Here is a 16,416-nt window from a genome sequence, read left to right as displayed (position 1 = left end):
TTTGGGAACAATTCTGTATGATACTAACCCCTAAACCACAAATAGTGCTCAGATGCATCCTGAAATCCACCTAGAATTGTTTACTAATATTTAAACTAGACTCTATTTAGATCTAGAGTAGATCCTTGCATAATACAATTTTATCTAAACTTACACGTCTTTGTATATAGAAGATACATATTCTTCATTCATCCTTGACTAGCACAGAAACATTAAAGCTGTCATCATTCTATTTGTCAAGATTCGTTATTTTTTATTCCTCTTTCGTTATTAATAATGCATAAGCAGAGAGGTTTGGGGGCTCCTTCTAGATGCTTTATTTCTTTATTCTCCTTGTTTTCTCAGCATGAAAACTTATCAAAGCTACCTCTCTAATCTATTGTTCTTTGCCTTGAATGCTCTTTGTCAGATGCTTATCTTTGAGGTTTCAAGCCTTTAAAAACATTCTTTTAATCTCCCTTTATCGAATTGCACTGTATCTGGCTAGAGGCTCTCCTAATATCATCCTCTCCTTTCTGTTTACATCCAGGTCTGAGTGCACAGATAAAAGGTGAATGGGATGCAGTGAACATTTCCTCAGCTGCCCCTGTGAAACATGCATTAGACATCCACCAACTTCTAGAGGAATGATTTTCCAGTTCTAACCTCAAAGTGGCAAAATCCAATTTATCCTATACCTCTCTCTATGTTTCATAGCCAGGAAGGGCATGTCTGATATCCACTAAATTCAGCCCCTGTCCACCACTCACCTTAGCTGTTGGGTGTCAAAGTATGGTATACATAGAGGAAGCATGCTGGTGTTTTCTTATACCACTACTTCCCCTCTAAGACTCTTCTGTCAACCAGCCAAGACAATATTGTCAACCAGCACAATCCAACATTTTGCACCCATATTTCTGTGTTATATACTAATTTTCTAACTGCTGCTCAGTTTTTCCTATACATTTATGTTTATACCAAATCTTAGTCATTTCATTGTGTTACATTCTTTCTATCTTAAATTTACACATTTATACTTGAACACTCCACAACCAGTGCTTCTTAAAATTGGTTGCACATTGGAGTCACTTAGGGAACTTAAAAAGCAAACATTTCCACTGCCTGATTCTCCATCCCAGACCAATTAAATTAGAATCTCCAGATGAGGCTCAGACATCAGTATTTTATATAAAATCTCCCCAGATAATTATAATATGCAGCTAAGTTTTGAAAACCACTGTTAACCCATTGGTACCGACATGCTGTGAGATTTCTGTCTAACTTACTATTAGGCAGTGTTTGTAACAAAAAGGTCTTTTGCTTTCTCTGAAATTCAGCTCCGGTCTCTCAGATGCTTTCTCCAAAAGTTGGTGCTGGCCGTCTGATTAACTGAGTGAATGCACACTCACATCTAATTCTCCCAGGGAGAGAGTTGTAATCCTCTAATATTCACTTGCAGAAACCCAGGAATTGGGCCAAGTAAGTTAATATCGTTCTTCTACTTGTATTAGAAGAATTAAGGGAGGCAAATTTCTAGAGAGGTAGGGGCAGCAAAAGAGCAGAGAGGCTGTTCACCTATCCAGAGATAGAAAATGTGGAGAAGTAATATTCCCTTTAGTTCATCCATCAGCTCATTGACTAGCCCAGGTTCTTCATATTCAAGACAAATCGACATTTTATCTCTTTGGTTAGTAATTGTGCCTTAACAATATGCCGTATGCATAAGTGGGTTGGGTTCAATCTTTGCCTACTGCAACCAATACGCTTATTTAGAGAGGATGCTTACCTGCAGCTGCTGTCATGCTGTGGGACCAGATGGCTTCAGGATGCCGTCTTCCGTATGCAAATGATATTCACCTAGAGGCTTGCTTGGAATATAACTTAAAGCATCACTTCACAATAAACTATATGTGTTTGGTGATCGATACAGAACTCTAACTTTCTCAAGTTAATGCCTGTTAATGACAGGCTCCCAATGCTAGCCGTAGACAGTTACATGCAAGATTATAAATCATGGTGATGTCTTAGCCCTGAATTATTAATCTTCGCTCCCCCCCCCGCATTACATAATTGATAATGATTATATTGACAGTTCCAAGAGGGCTCGGGAGATGGATCTGTTCAGTGGAAGGAAAAGCATTACCACTGTGTGGAGAGCAGCAAACAGTGCTGAAATGACATGCTGTGTATTCTAATGAGTGGATTCTGTCACCTCTAGTTGTTTTCTTGAGTTTCCCAGGCTTTCCCTTCTCCTAAAAAGCTTAGTTGTGGTCAGAAAGTGACCTAATCAATATGCTATTTTCTTACCATGGATATTTGTTCCCAGTGCATCTTCAAGTCATTTTTGATGACTTTTACTAATGGAAAAATATACATTTCATCTCTCATTGGAGTCCACAGATCCAATAAAGCTATATGAGAGAGAACTGTAGTGTATTCTTCCCAGCATATCTGCATTCTTTATGGATTTACCCTGTTTGGCAGCAAATGGAATGCAGAAGGAAGGGTACACAAGACAATTTAAGGCAGGGGAGATGCCCAGAGTCCCACCACATTGACTAAATTTTTAAAATGCGTGTCTCTCTTGGAATGGGGATTTTATCCATTTACAAAAGAACTCTTCCCCCTCTGAGTTTGTCTGCTCTTCTCCTACAAAGAGGATGAATGCAAATTACTTCACAGTTTTACTTAGGACAAGTCTGGTCTAGAGGGAGCAATCTACTCGTGTGTGACTGCTCTGTGAAGTATATCCACGATATGTTTTTCTCCATGCAGTTGGACCTTTCCCTAAGTGGCAACTGGCTTTTTGTATTTTCGCTATAAATGCAAGTTGTTAACACCTCAAATGACCATTTTTGTTTACAGCTTTTCCCTTCATTTTACATATGCAGTGGAGGGGGGGTGGGTAGGTGAGGGTCTCCCTATCCACTCTACACAGAAGGGTACCTGCCTAGGAAAAAAGCATGGCATTTAAAACAGGCCACTTTCACTGAACCAGAAGGGAAGCTCCCTGGTAATAACTGACCACATGGCCCTTTCTCCTTCTCCCTTCCTTGTAATTCAGCAAAACAAATGCTGGATAATCTCTTCAAAATGTAAATTGGTGCAGCCACTATGGAGAATAGCATGGAAGTTCCCTAAAACACTAAAAATAGAGCTACCATATGATCCTGCAATTCCACTCCTGGGCATATATCTAGAGAAAAACATGGTCCAAAAGGGTACATGCACCCCAGTGTTCATTGCAGCACTGTTTACAATAGCCAAGACATGGAAGCAGCCTAAATGTCCATCGACAGAGGAATGGATAAAGAAGATGTGGTACATATATACAATGGAACATTACTCAACCACTAAAAAGAATGAAATAATGCCATTTGCAGCAACATGGATGTACCTAGAGATTGTCATACTGAGTGAAGAAAGTCAGACAGAGAAACAGAAAAAGAAATGATACAAATGAACTTATTTACAAAACTGAAACAGACTCAGGGTCACGGACTTAGAGAATGGACTTATGGTTACCGGGCGAAAGGGATAGTTTGGGAGTTTGGGATTGACATGTACACACTGCTATATTTATTTATTTATTTATTTATTTATTTGTTTGTTTATTTATTTTCACAGCTTTTTTGAGTATAAATGGTTTACAATGTTGTGTTAGTTTCTGCTGTACAACAAAATGAATCAGCCATATGTACACATATATCCCCATACCACTCCCTCTTGAGCCTCCCTCCCACCCTCCTTATCCCATCCCTCTAGGTCATCACAAAGCATCGAGCTGATCTCCCTGTGCTATGCAGCAGCTTCCCACTAGCCATCCATTTTACATTTGGTAGGGTGTATATGTCAATGCTACTCTCTCACTTCGTCCCAGCTTCCCCTTTCCCCCCTGTGCCCTCAAGCCTGTTCTCTACGTCTGTGTCTTTATTCCAGCCCTGCCACTAGGTTCATCAGTACTGCTCTTTAAAATTCCATATATATGTGTTAGCATACGATATTTCTTTTTCTCTTTCATACTGCTATATTTAAAATGGATAACCAGCAAGGACCTACTGTATAGCACAGGGAACTCTGCTCAATATTATGTAACAACCTAAATGGGAAAATAATTTTAAAAAGAATAGATACATGTATATGTATAACTGAATCACTTTCCTGCACACCTGAAACTAACACAACATTGTTAATCAACTTTACTCCAACGTAAAATAAAAAGTTTAAAAAATGATTTTAACCATTATCCCAGGAGCCCATTTGACAATTGGATGCCGTAAAGTCATCTTCTCTGTGGCCTTCCTCCTTTCTCTTTTGCACTCATGCACTCTCATTAGGTCACCCATCTTGATGTGGAAGTGTCAAGGCATGGCTAGAATCTAGAAAGCCTCACACTTTGCTTTCGTGTTAATAAAGTCACCTGATGTTACTGCATCTTCTTCCTCTATTTGGACAGTAGTGATAAGAATACACGCCCTGACCTATCACTCATGTATGAAAGTTCTTTGAAAGGTGTAAAATGGGATATAAATCTATGGGGTCATTAATATTGGTGAAGGCTGTATGGTCCCAGATAAATAGACAGAGGTTGGTGAGCAGAGAGCTTCCTTGGGTTTTCTTAACAAGGTTCATGAAACCTTACTTTCCTTTGTCTCTCCCTACTCTAACCCGTTTTAAATGTTTTTGTATTTATTGTACAGTTGATAACTTATTGAGTGCTTTCTTGTTCCCTAATGGTCAACATATACTACCCAAAATGGCATTCTATCATCATCTGTTGTCTTACTCTTAAATTGTTTCATGCGCGTTTAAATTATTTTCTCAGCCGCATAGCACCTGCCCACACTGTTTAGATAGCATCGTGTAACATAGTCTGTCTTTGATAGGTCTCGACAAAGTTAATCTTCCCACATATTATTACCTTCTTTTCATGTAAGGCTGGATATAAAGTTTATTATATGCCTTTCTAGTTAAGTCTCAGAGAAAGAATAGATGTGCTGATGCAGTGAGAATTAACCACATCTCAGATGAGAGTAGTTTGGACAAATCCCATTGGTACAATTAGTATCTGCTAAAGAATGCACATATTGTAATGTCTGACAAAGAAAATAAATCATGTTTTAGTCTGAATCCTTGGTCTGATATCTCCGCAAAGAATATGTATTGCCTTTTTAGACACAATTTCCTATTTGAACGAATCTGCATTTGTATCACTAAGCTTTTTTTCCTATTTTAAATAAATATTAAGGAATTAATGCTCCTCATTTTAATGAATATATCAATCTTCTAATGTTCATGTATACCATATTTTGGAATAGGTTTAAGCTGTGGTGAGATCACTGCTTAATCATTTTCAGTTGTATAATCAACTTATGGAAAGAAGATTGACTTGAGGTTACATGGGGGAAAATATCCCTTCATTTTGTAGATGAATTGGAACACTTAGGCTAATAACATAATGGTAAAAACTAATTTGACACCAACTATTAGAGAATGACTTTAGTTCCATAGTTTTGAGATGCCCCCATTCTATGTTATGAGACACTTGCATTTTCTCTAATATACTGTTTTTATTTTTAAGTATATTTTGATTAATAAGATGTGTTCCACAATTTGACGGATAGTATGGTCTTTCTAATTTTCGACACTTCTCTACAAAAGGAGGGTTTAAAATTTTTTTCCTTCAAAATACAAATGAATTGAGAAGCTACCATCTCAAAACAAGAGGGAAGTTTGCCATTCAAATTTGTGATGATAAATTCTGCCTGTTTACCAGGTTTTGCCACCCATCCTGCTCCATTGCTAGAGCCACCTCCTTCCTGGTCTTGAGGAAAATGTTCTGTTCTCACTACAAGGCCATCCTCATGCTGCTAGTCTAACTCTGACTTGTACTCTGTTCAAATGATTAGATATTTCCTTCATTGCCAAGATTCTGTTCTGTCTTCTTCCTCCCTCCCTTCTTCCTTTCTTACTTCCTTCCTTCAAGTATTAAGACTAGTGTCTTCAGGGCTTCCCTGGTGACGCAGTGGTTGAGAGTCCGCCTATTGATGCAGGGGACATGGGTTCGTGCCCCGGTCCGGGAAGATCCCACATGCCGCGGAGCGGCTGGGCCCGTGAGCCATGGCCGCTGAGGCTGCGCGTCCGGAGCCTGTGCTCCGCAACGGGAAGGGCCACAGCAGTGAGAGGCCCGCATACCGCAAAAAAAAAAAAGACTAGTGTCTTCAGTCCACATTTGGCTGCTTTACTATTTATCCAGTGGCTTTTATTCTGCAGCCACAAAGTAAGCATCTTCAGCTCATGAATACTTTCCAAGTTCATCTCCACCTCCACTGCCCTCTTCATGATGAGCAGCCTATTTATTTAGATTTTTTCTAAAGGACAGCATTAAGCATTCTCAGGTTGACATGGTACAATCATTTTAGTTTCTCTGGGCAGGAATATGGTGAAGGAGCAACCAGAAATGGATTTATCTATTTTATATCTAGTTGAAAATTGATTTTAAAATATTTGTTTTTTTCTTCCAGTTTTATTGAGATATAATTGACATACAGCATTCTATAAGTTTAAGGTGTGCAGCATAATGATCTGACTTGCATACATCATGAAATGATTATCACAGTAAGTTTAGTGAACATTCATCACCTCATATAGAAATAAAATTAAAGAAATAGAAAAAAATGTCCTTGTGATGAGAACTCTCAAGAATTACTCTCAACAACTTTCATATATAACTTAGAGCGGTGTTAATTATATTTGTCATGGTGTACGTTATATCCCTAATACTTATTTATCTTATAACCAAGTTTGTACCTTTTGATTGTTTTCATCCAATTCCTTCTTCCCCTACCTCCTGCCTCTGATCTACAAATCTGATCTCTTTGTCTATGAGTTTGTTTGTTTGCCTTTGAAGTATAATCGACCTACGACACTAAGTTCCTGTTACACGACATGGTGGTCTGCTATTTCTACACATATCAATATGAAATTATTAAAAATATTCTTAATACCATTTTGGCATTATTAGCCAAAGGGGACTTCTGATTTCTTAGAGAAGTGATCTGAAAAGGCACACCAAAACAGCAAAGGATGGAAAATTGATTTAGGTTGGTAAAGGTTGAATTGTCTGGCAGTTTCAGTCTATCTGGGGCTGCTATAACAAAAGGCCTTTGATGAGGTGGATGATAAACAACAAATATTTATTTTTCACAGTTCTGGAGGCTGGGAAATTCAAGATCAAGATGCTGTTGATTCTGTGTCTGGTGAAAGCCTGATTCTTGGTTTGTAGATGACCATCTTCTTGCTGTGTCCTCACATGTTGAGAGGGACAAAGGAGCTCTCTGGGGTCTCTTTTCCAATCCCATTCACAAGGGCTCTACCCTCATGATTTAGTCACCTCCCCAAAGTCATACCTCCAAATATCATCACACTGTGGGGATTAGGTTTCAACATGTAATTTTGGAGGGACACAAGCATTCAGTCTATAACATGAGGTTACTTGTATAACTGTTAAATAAACTCACAGATTTGTCCTTCCTTCTCTCCTTCCCTCTCTCTACCTCTGTCTCTCTACCTCTCTCTCTCTCCTCCTTCTCTCCAACTCACTCTTTCATCCACTTGATTATTTTCTATTTGAGATTGACTAAAACTGTACCAATTCTTACTATACTTTCTGATTAATTTGTTCATTTAGCCAATATTTATCGTATATATTCCATTTATAATGATTAGCTATTAATTGGGTAATAATCGGGTGCTAAGTATTATGAGAAATAAATTATTATATTCTTTATTTCCAGAAACTTTTCTTGAGTGATAGCATGTTCTAGTCATGGGTTTGCTATGTCATATGTGAAGAATACAAGTGAGATGCTAATGACTAAGACATGCAACCTGCACTCAAGAACCCGATGATCTAACAGTAAAGCTAAAGTGTTTATACAAATAACTATCTTCCCTTTTTAATAACACCACTTCGTTTTAAATATATTGAAAAGTGTTTGTCAATAAAATATATTTGCAGAATTTAATAATCAAATAATACTACAAGGCTAAGTACAAAACAACAATATTCCCGTGATCCAACTCTCCTTCCCTGTGATATTCTTCTACAAACTTTCTCTTTCCCTGTTCTCTTCACCTGTTTCCTCATTATGGTTCTATGACAATGTTGGTTCAGTTGATATTCAGGTTTTATCTTATTGTAGCTGGTTGATGTATTATACCTTGATTACATTTCCTTTTCACATTTTCCAGTGGAATTATGACCCTTCTATTATGGGCTGAGTTGTGTTCTTCTACAATTTATATGTTGAAATCCCAAACTCCAGCACCTCAGAATGTAATCATCTTTGAAGATAAGATCTTTACAGAGGTGATTGAGTTGAAACGAAGCCATCAGGATGGGGCCTTAATATAATATGACTGGTGCCCTTATAAGAAGAGAGACATGGGGGCACAGATGCACGGAGAGATGACCTTGTGAAGAGGCAGCAAGAGGGCGGCCGCTTGCAAGCCAAAGACAGAGGCCTGCGGAGAAACCAACCCTGCCAACAACTTGATCTTAGACTTCCAGCTTCCATAATTTTAAGAAAATACGTTTCTGTTTTGTTTCAGCCATCCAGTCTTTGGTGCTTTGTTGTGCCAGCCCTAGCAAACTAATACACCCTCTCTGAACACTAAAACACCTCAGGTATTGCAACAGTTCTACAATTTTCCAGGAAACCCCTTCCAGATAACTCTCTCCCCTTGCTCCCTGTTGGACTCATGCTAAAGCCTGACACAGAGCTCTTCTCCTGGGACGTCGCCCTCACCCTTTGTTGCGTCCCCTAGTTACTGAGTTCTGTGTCATCCTCCTTTTGCATCATTTACTCTCTTGTTTTGGCAGCACACACCCATAGTGCCGTGAAAAAAGGAGGAAGGGAGAGATCGCCTTCACCCTTGGATATTTGAGAGTGCATGATTCTGCTCTCACATTTAATTAACAATTTGGCAGCATGTACATTCACACTTTGAAAACCATTCACCCTCAGAATTTTGAAGGAATTCCTTTATCATCTTCTAGATTTTTGTGCTGTGGCTGAGATGTCCAATGCTTTATACCATTTGATGCTTTTTAAAAATTTTTAAATAGATCTTTATTGGAGTATAATTGCTTCACAATACTGTGTTAGTTTCTGTTGTACAACAAAGTGAATCAGCCATATGCATACATATGTACCCATATCCCCTCCCTCTTTTTTTTTTTTTAACATCTTTATTGGAGTATAATTGCTTTACAGTGGTGTGTTAGTTTCTGCTGTTATATACATATGTTTCCATATCTCTTCCCTCTTGCGTCTCCCTCCCACCCTCCCTATCCCACCCCTCTAGGTGGTCACAAAGCACCGAGCTGATCTCCCTGTGAGATGCAGCTGCTTCCCACTAGCTAGCTATTTTACATTTGGTAGTGTATATATGTCCATGCCACTCTCTCACTTCATCCCATCTTACCCTTCCCCCTTCCTGGGTCCTCAAGTCCATTCTCTACGTTTGCATCTTTACTGCTGTCCTGGCCCTAGGTTCTTCAGAACCATTTTTGTTTTTTTAGATTCCATATGTATGTGTTAGCATACGATGTTTGTTTTCCTCTTTCTGACTTACTTCACTCTGTATGAGAGACTCTAGGTCCATCCACCTCACTACAAATAACTCAATTTTTTCTTTTTATGACTGAGTAATATTCTTTTTGATGTTATCTGATATATTTCTTTTTCTCAAAATTTTTTGGATTTTTTTTCTTCTCTTGCTTTCTGAATTGGCATGTTGATGTGCTTTAAGTAATTTATCATTCATTATACTGGGACTTTAGCAAGCTTTTTTGATCTGGAAAATAATATTGTTATCTTCTAGAAAATTTTCTTGAATCACTATACCCCAGATTTAGTTCCTTAGAAAACAGACTGTGAGATAGTGATCAACATGCAGGAGGCATGGATCTCCTGGATCGATCCTCTAATTTTCTGTATATGTGGGTAGGTCTTAAGGACCAGTGGGCTTCACTGTAGCAATATTGAGTGGGGACCCAGCTGTTTCTTTGAGGGACAACCAAAGGCCACTATTTATGTCTTTTTTGTTTGTTTGTTTGTTTTGCGGTATACGGGCCTCTCACTGTTGTGGCCTCTCCCGTTGCAGAGCACAGGATCCGGACGCGCAGGCTCAGCGGCCATGGCTCACGGACCCAGCCGCTCCGCGGCATGTGGGATCTTCCCGGACCGGGGCACGAACCCATGTCCTCTGCATCGGCAGGTGGACTCAACCACTGCACCACCAGGGAAACCCCTCCAGATTCTTATGTGAATACTCCTGATATTTTTTTTTGCGGTATGCAGGCCTCTCACTGTCGTGGCCTCTCCCGTTGCGGAGCACAGGTATGTCTTTTTTTGGGTGTGTTGAATTTTTCCAGGGAAGACTGCTCCAAACTCCTGCCTATGAATATTGGCCAAAACAGGATATTCTTGAAGTGAAGTGGAATTAAGAAGGTTTGTGGCGGGGGTGGCGGGGGGTGGGTATCATCAAACAGTAACTTTCAAGCATGATACCCTCTCCCTCACCTTTCCTCTGTGCCCTATGTGCTAAACTCTGGGTAACCTCTGATTCTATTTCTCCACAAAATAAACCACCAGTTTCTGGGAAGGGACCAAGTATTTAAATATTTCCCATGAGGACTTTCAGGTAGACTTTCTTTTCAGTCTCATGCCTCACTGTAGCTTTTCTTGATATATAGAATCTCAATAGATAAGCCTTTACAAGCTCCTACTGCATGATTCTTCTGTTGACATCTATTTATCCCCTGATAGTTCCCTCCCCTTTCCCTTTGTGTTGTGGGTTTATCATTACAGTAAGTCCCCTACATGTGAAGCTTCAAGTTGTGAACTTCCAAAGATGTGAAGGTGCATCTGGTCCTAGCAAGGAACCAGAACGTGTGCCATCCACGTCAGGCGTGAGGGAAATGGCAGCTTGCCCTCCGTCTCCTATTGCTAATGATCCTTCAGCTCTACCATCTCCCACCTGCTCTCTCTCCTCCAGTCAGGAACTCTTCTTGCCTGTTCACTCGATGCCAGCGCCTGTGTGCCGGCTGTTGCCCTGTACTACTGTAGTTTTCAAGGTACTGTACTGTAAGATTAAAAATGTTTATTTTTTGTGTTTGTTTTTTATGTATTATTTGTGTGAAAAGTATTATAAACCTATTATAGTACAGAACTCTATAGCCATTGTGTTAGCTGGGTACCTAGGCTAACTTTGTTGGACTTATGAACAAATTGGACTTACAAACATGCTCCTGGAACAGAAATCATTCGTAGGTAGGGCACTGTCATTTGAATGGGATTTCTGGAAGGAACAGAGAAAAAGCCCTCATGTACTCAATCCTCCATGTTTAACCAGAAGTTCTCACTTTCTACTTGGGATGTAAAATTCTAAACAAGTGAAAGGAGGAAGAGATTATTTTTGGCTGAGGGGTCTGAGTAGGTGAAGAGGCTTGATGCAATAATAAAAACACTTCCTTTCAGAGTATATAAAAGACGGGGCATATGGCTTTTTATTATCAATACAGTCTGTCTAATCTGTAATAGCACTGAAAATGTTGTTGGATCTCTTCTGGCAAGACTGATTATTGATTTTTGTGGTACTGTCTGGAAAAGTTATTTTTTGCAATGGATTCCTTCTCACTGAATTAAAAAAAAATTTTTTTTAAAGAGGGGAAAAAATATATAGTGACCAGGGCTAGACCAGACTTTCTTTCCATCTGCATTTTCTATATCCCAAGCAGAATTAAAGTCTTGAGGAGGAAAGGTGCTTAACAAATTGTGCTTGTTTGTATCGTTGATGCTATCATTAATCTAATAGAGCTGCTCAAAGTTCTGTGGCTGATCCATTTAGTAATGTCAAAATAACCTTGTTAAAGAAAAATGCTTAACTTGACCTTCAAAACCTTTGTCCTTTTCTTTCTTATTTATTATCAAATTTGTCTCTTAAGATAAAGTAAATAAATTATCCTTAAAGAATTCTCCCATGTTTATTTATTCATTCTATCATTTGGAGACACCCTTCAAGGTAGCAACTCCACTGGCATGAGATGTCAGAAAATGCAATTGTCTTATATCTTTAATTACACATTATTATATACATTTAGAAGTTTTATTTTGGGGACAATATTTTATTTGGGGGGGGGCGGTGACCCTGTAACTGTCTGATTGTCTTCTAAATGCTTTTAGTTGTCTTTTTTTTTTAAAGTGGATTCTGGCAATTTAGTGATTATTAATATGGCTTAGCCATTTATTGTCAGCATTTATAGAAAGAACTAACATGTTTTTTTGACAACTGATATGACTTTTCTTGAAAACCCAAGGGAATGAAGGATGAAGGGATAAAAGATGCACCATGGCGTCTCTCTCCAGTATTCTACTGAATTTTCCCCTTCAAAGATCAATGATCATCTCCTAGTTGACAGATCTAAAGGCAGTTTCTTAGCTTTTATTCTCCATGAAATATTTTGCTAAATGATTGAGAGAGCTCTTCTTGAAAATTTTTACTTTCATTGTATCAGATTTTCCCAGATCGCCTTTAATCAACTAACCATTCCTGTGTGTGTGTGTGTGTATGTCTGTGTGTGTTGCTGGTTCCCCTTTCTCCTTATCCCCTCTAGCAGGGGTGCGGAAACTATGTTTTATTCATCTCAACCTGGTGTTCAGAGGCAGCTCAACCCATATTTGCTAAATTCAATCATTTTTAAAATCATGGTAATGGATAACCCATCTATGAAGATGAAAGAAGTGAAGAGAGATGAATAATCACTTCTCTGGTTAAATAAAACTATATATTTTGGTTCTAATGCTCACCTAAGTTCTGAGTTTCTCCTATTTTTTAGAGGCAAATCTGTCCAAAACACTTTTTCCATCACACTGTGCATCACAAAATGTATCCACATTTCAGATGTGCGTACTTCTATATGAAAGGGGTGTCCTTATCTATTTCCCCTCAAAGCAAGTCCCCCTTGGTGTTTGCCTGTTACTGTGTACTTGTCATTCAGGCCTGACGCCTCATTTATCTTTGACTTGTCGTCTTGTATGTCTTCCACATTAACGGAGTACTGATTTCTCCCTCATATTTTCTTACCTCCAAAATTTTACATCATTATTACCACTAGTATGATCCATCATCCCTTCATTCTTTTCTTCCCTAAATATTTATTCACCATTTGGTTCTCCAGGTTTCATGCAATAAATGAACTAATCAGTTAACCCTTCAATCACTCAGTTAATGAAGATTTACCAAGAGCACTGCCTCTCCGGACCAACTTAACCACAGTCAAATGATTTCTTTCTCCATCTCATAAGCCACCCGCAACTCCACTTTTATGCAGAGTGACATTTTAAGAAGATTCTGAGGTGAAATACCCTCTACTCTCTGGTTCAGTCCAAATAATTCTTCCTCAGGGAGGCCTTCTCCAACTGACCTAGGTAAGTCCTCTCCCAGCCTCTTTGCTATCCCTTTATCCTGCTATGATAACACAGCACTCACCACCCCTACATTTCCCTGTTCATATATTTTTACTGAGTCTATCGCCTCAAGATTGCATTCTCATTACTTCGTGTATATTTACTAATTTAATACTTACCAAAACCCTGTGATGTATATTGTACTGCTAACACCATTTATAGCTATGGTGACTAAAGCACAAGCCCAAGGTCACCCAGATACTAAATAACAGAGTGGGGTGTCTGGCTTCAGAGCACAAAAGCTGCATTTATTTTTAATTATCTTTTTATGCCAAAGCCCCCCAGTAAGAGGTAAAATAATGATATATACTTCCTCTTTATCTCTAGGGCAAGTTGCTTGAAGATAGGTAACTGAGTCTCAAAATTCCTTCTGTCTCCTATAGCATCTAGAATTATTTTGTTTGAAACGCACAAGATTTAGAAATAAGTGTGAAGTGACAAGTTAAACCCAGTAACACCATTCAGAGCTGTCCAAATGGGATATAAGTGCATTAAGAAAGGAACAAAAAAAAAACACCCTTCAAATCAGAGCAAGAATAACCAAGAAAGAGCTGGAATCATATGCTGCCTTTTTTCCTAAAGGGGCTCTTTCCCTCTCTCCAAACACATAAACATCATCAGGAATTAGAACAAAAGAAACGTTAATGTTTTACCTCTTTTCATAAAAATAGAACCTATTTATCTATCACTAACCTTGAAGTACTTAGGTCCTGGGAAGTGGAGCGTAAATGATGGTTTATGTTAGCATTACGACATCTTCTCCAGGGATGTCATAAGATCAGCTTTCTTAGACTATTTTGATGTTTCCGTTTACATCCCCAGCCAGGAAGAACTGTAACTCTGATGAACGACTTTCTTTACCAGACCAGACACCTCATTTCCTGCTTTGAAAAATTTGAATTAGCATCCACACTGTCCCTAGAGGGGAAAAAATATATATAGTAATGCACCAAATCAAAGCTATTCTGAACAGTGATTGTGACATGTTAGAAAAAATATCCTGCATTGACTTAACCACAGTTTGACCATTGACCAATGGGTGCTATATAAAATTTCCCCATTTTAAAACAATAAAATCAATATTTCAAGATCTGTGAACGTGAGGCTTAAGACAAATCAAGCAATTCAACTGAAAAGCGGTCTGTATACTCAATAATAACAAATCAATGACTTTTGACAGTAACTTTGAAATTGATATTTTAGCTAATATTATTGTAACCTTATTATAATCAGCATGAATCTAAGTGTGGTGTTTGTTTCTAAGAATTCCACCTGTGCAATCAGATAGATTTTTATCTCACATTAAGCTGTTGTTATCATACCATCTCTGTAAAGTCACCCTAGGGTAAGGCATCTATTGATGCTTCAAATGGGAAGACCAGAGGTCTAAGCCTGTCATAGCTATTCTATTGCTAAAATGGAGTGGAGGTGCAACACTCCAAGGTATGCTATTGGCCCCATGATCGTTCTTCACTGCTGCAGCATCTTTATTTTCCCTCTTGTACTACTTTATTTGTAGCCCAGTTTGTTCCATCAAAGACCCTAACTCATGCTGCAAACACTTGCTGCCAGCGTATACATTTTTTTTTTCCTATCCATGCTCTGGAAGCCGATATCAATAAGATGTTGTTATAAAGCTGTCTTTTCTGTCCTACAACAAATCTCACTGTAGCAGAGTGTCCTGTGGCTGCAGATGCTCTTAATGTTTTCTCCGCTCTGTCAATTGATTTCAAGGCTGCCTCCCTATCAAGCCATGTGCTCCTTCAAAAGGTACATAAGCCAGACTGAAGGGAAGGATCATAAAAGTGTTTGTTTGACAATCTCACATCATCGTCACACAACCTGTCATTGCTGGATGCATTCTTCCCAGGTGGATCTTTTTGTAGCAGTCTCCTCAACCTTCCAGTTGGCTTTCCTCTTTCCCATGATGGGAAGGCTCTTTACTGACCTAGAGAAACCAGCTGGCTATTTTGTGGTCACTAGGGGGTGTCCTATTCACTTTCAAAATAAAAATAAAATGGTCAAGTCAGCATTATTTCTCTTTTAACTCTTAAGATAAGTCATCACTGACATAGCAATAGATCTCATCGAAACGTTTACATATTAGTTTAAGGAAAGCTGTCCATGGCTTCCATTGCTGATTGTTGATTCTCCAAGTGCTTGATGACTTACCCCTTACCTATCATTCCAGTGTCGAATCTGCTTCCATCTCCTGTCCTTAAGACATTTGGTCCATGCCAAAATGTCCTTGAAATTGGTCCTATCCAAAACATCCATGAGCATACTTGGTCCATGCCAAATCTTTTTGGACAGGACCAAATATCAAAGACTTTTTGGCATAGACCAATGTCTTATGGATGTTTTGGACAGGACCAGATGTCTGCTGACCCGTATACTTAACACTTGCTCATTGCTCCAATTCAGACAGTGGCTGTGTAATAGTAATTACAGAGGAGCCATGAGAATGGATGATATAGCCCCTAAAAGTGAGCTAAGTGAGAAGAAAATAAGGAGAATATCAACATATAAGTGTGAGCCAGAGGTACCCATGCACCCCTTCCAGATCACTCTGCTTCTCCAAAATAGGATCATTTATTCTTTTGATACTTTGTACTTGCTCATCTTCTGTGGCTCCCCTCTTTCCCCCTCTCAGAGAGTTTTCTGATACTCAACTTTGTTCATCAGTCCTGTGGGTTTGTGTGACATTCAAGGAAGTGAAGAACGACTGTGTTCTTTCAACTGGAACACAAGTGTTTCCATTAAAGGTTCAAACAAACCATGTTTATGAATTGATGTCTCACAGGACACACACAAATCCTTCACTTCCAGAGATCTCCTCGTGTCCTTTGGATAACATAACAATTATGCAGCAGGAACCCTGAGGAACATTGAGACCTGGCCT

The sequence above is a fragment of the Mesoplodon mirus genome (genome assembly GCF_964341445.2).
Source record: "Mesoplodon mirus genome assembly, chromosome: 20".
Lineage (NCBI taxonomy): Eukaryota > Metazoa > Chordata > Mammalia > Artiodactyla > Ziphiidae > Mesoplodon > Mesoplodon mirus.
The sequence above is the reverse complement of the archived record's forward strand: the minus strand, read 5'-3'. Positions refer to the sequence as shown.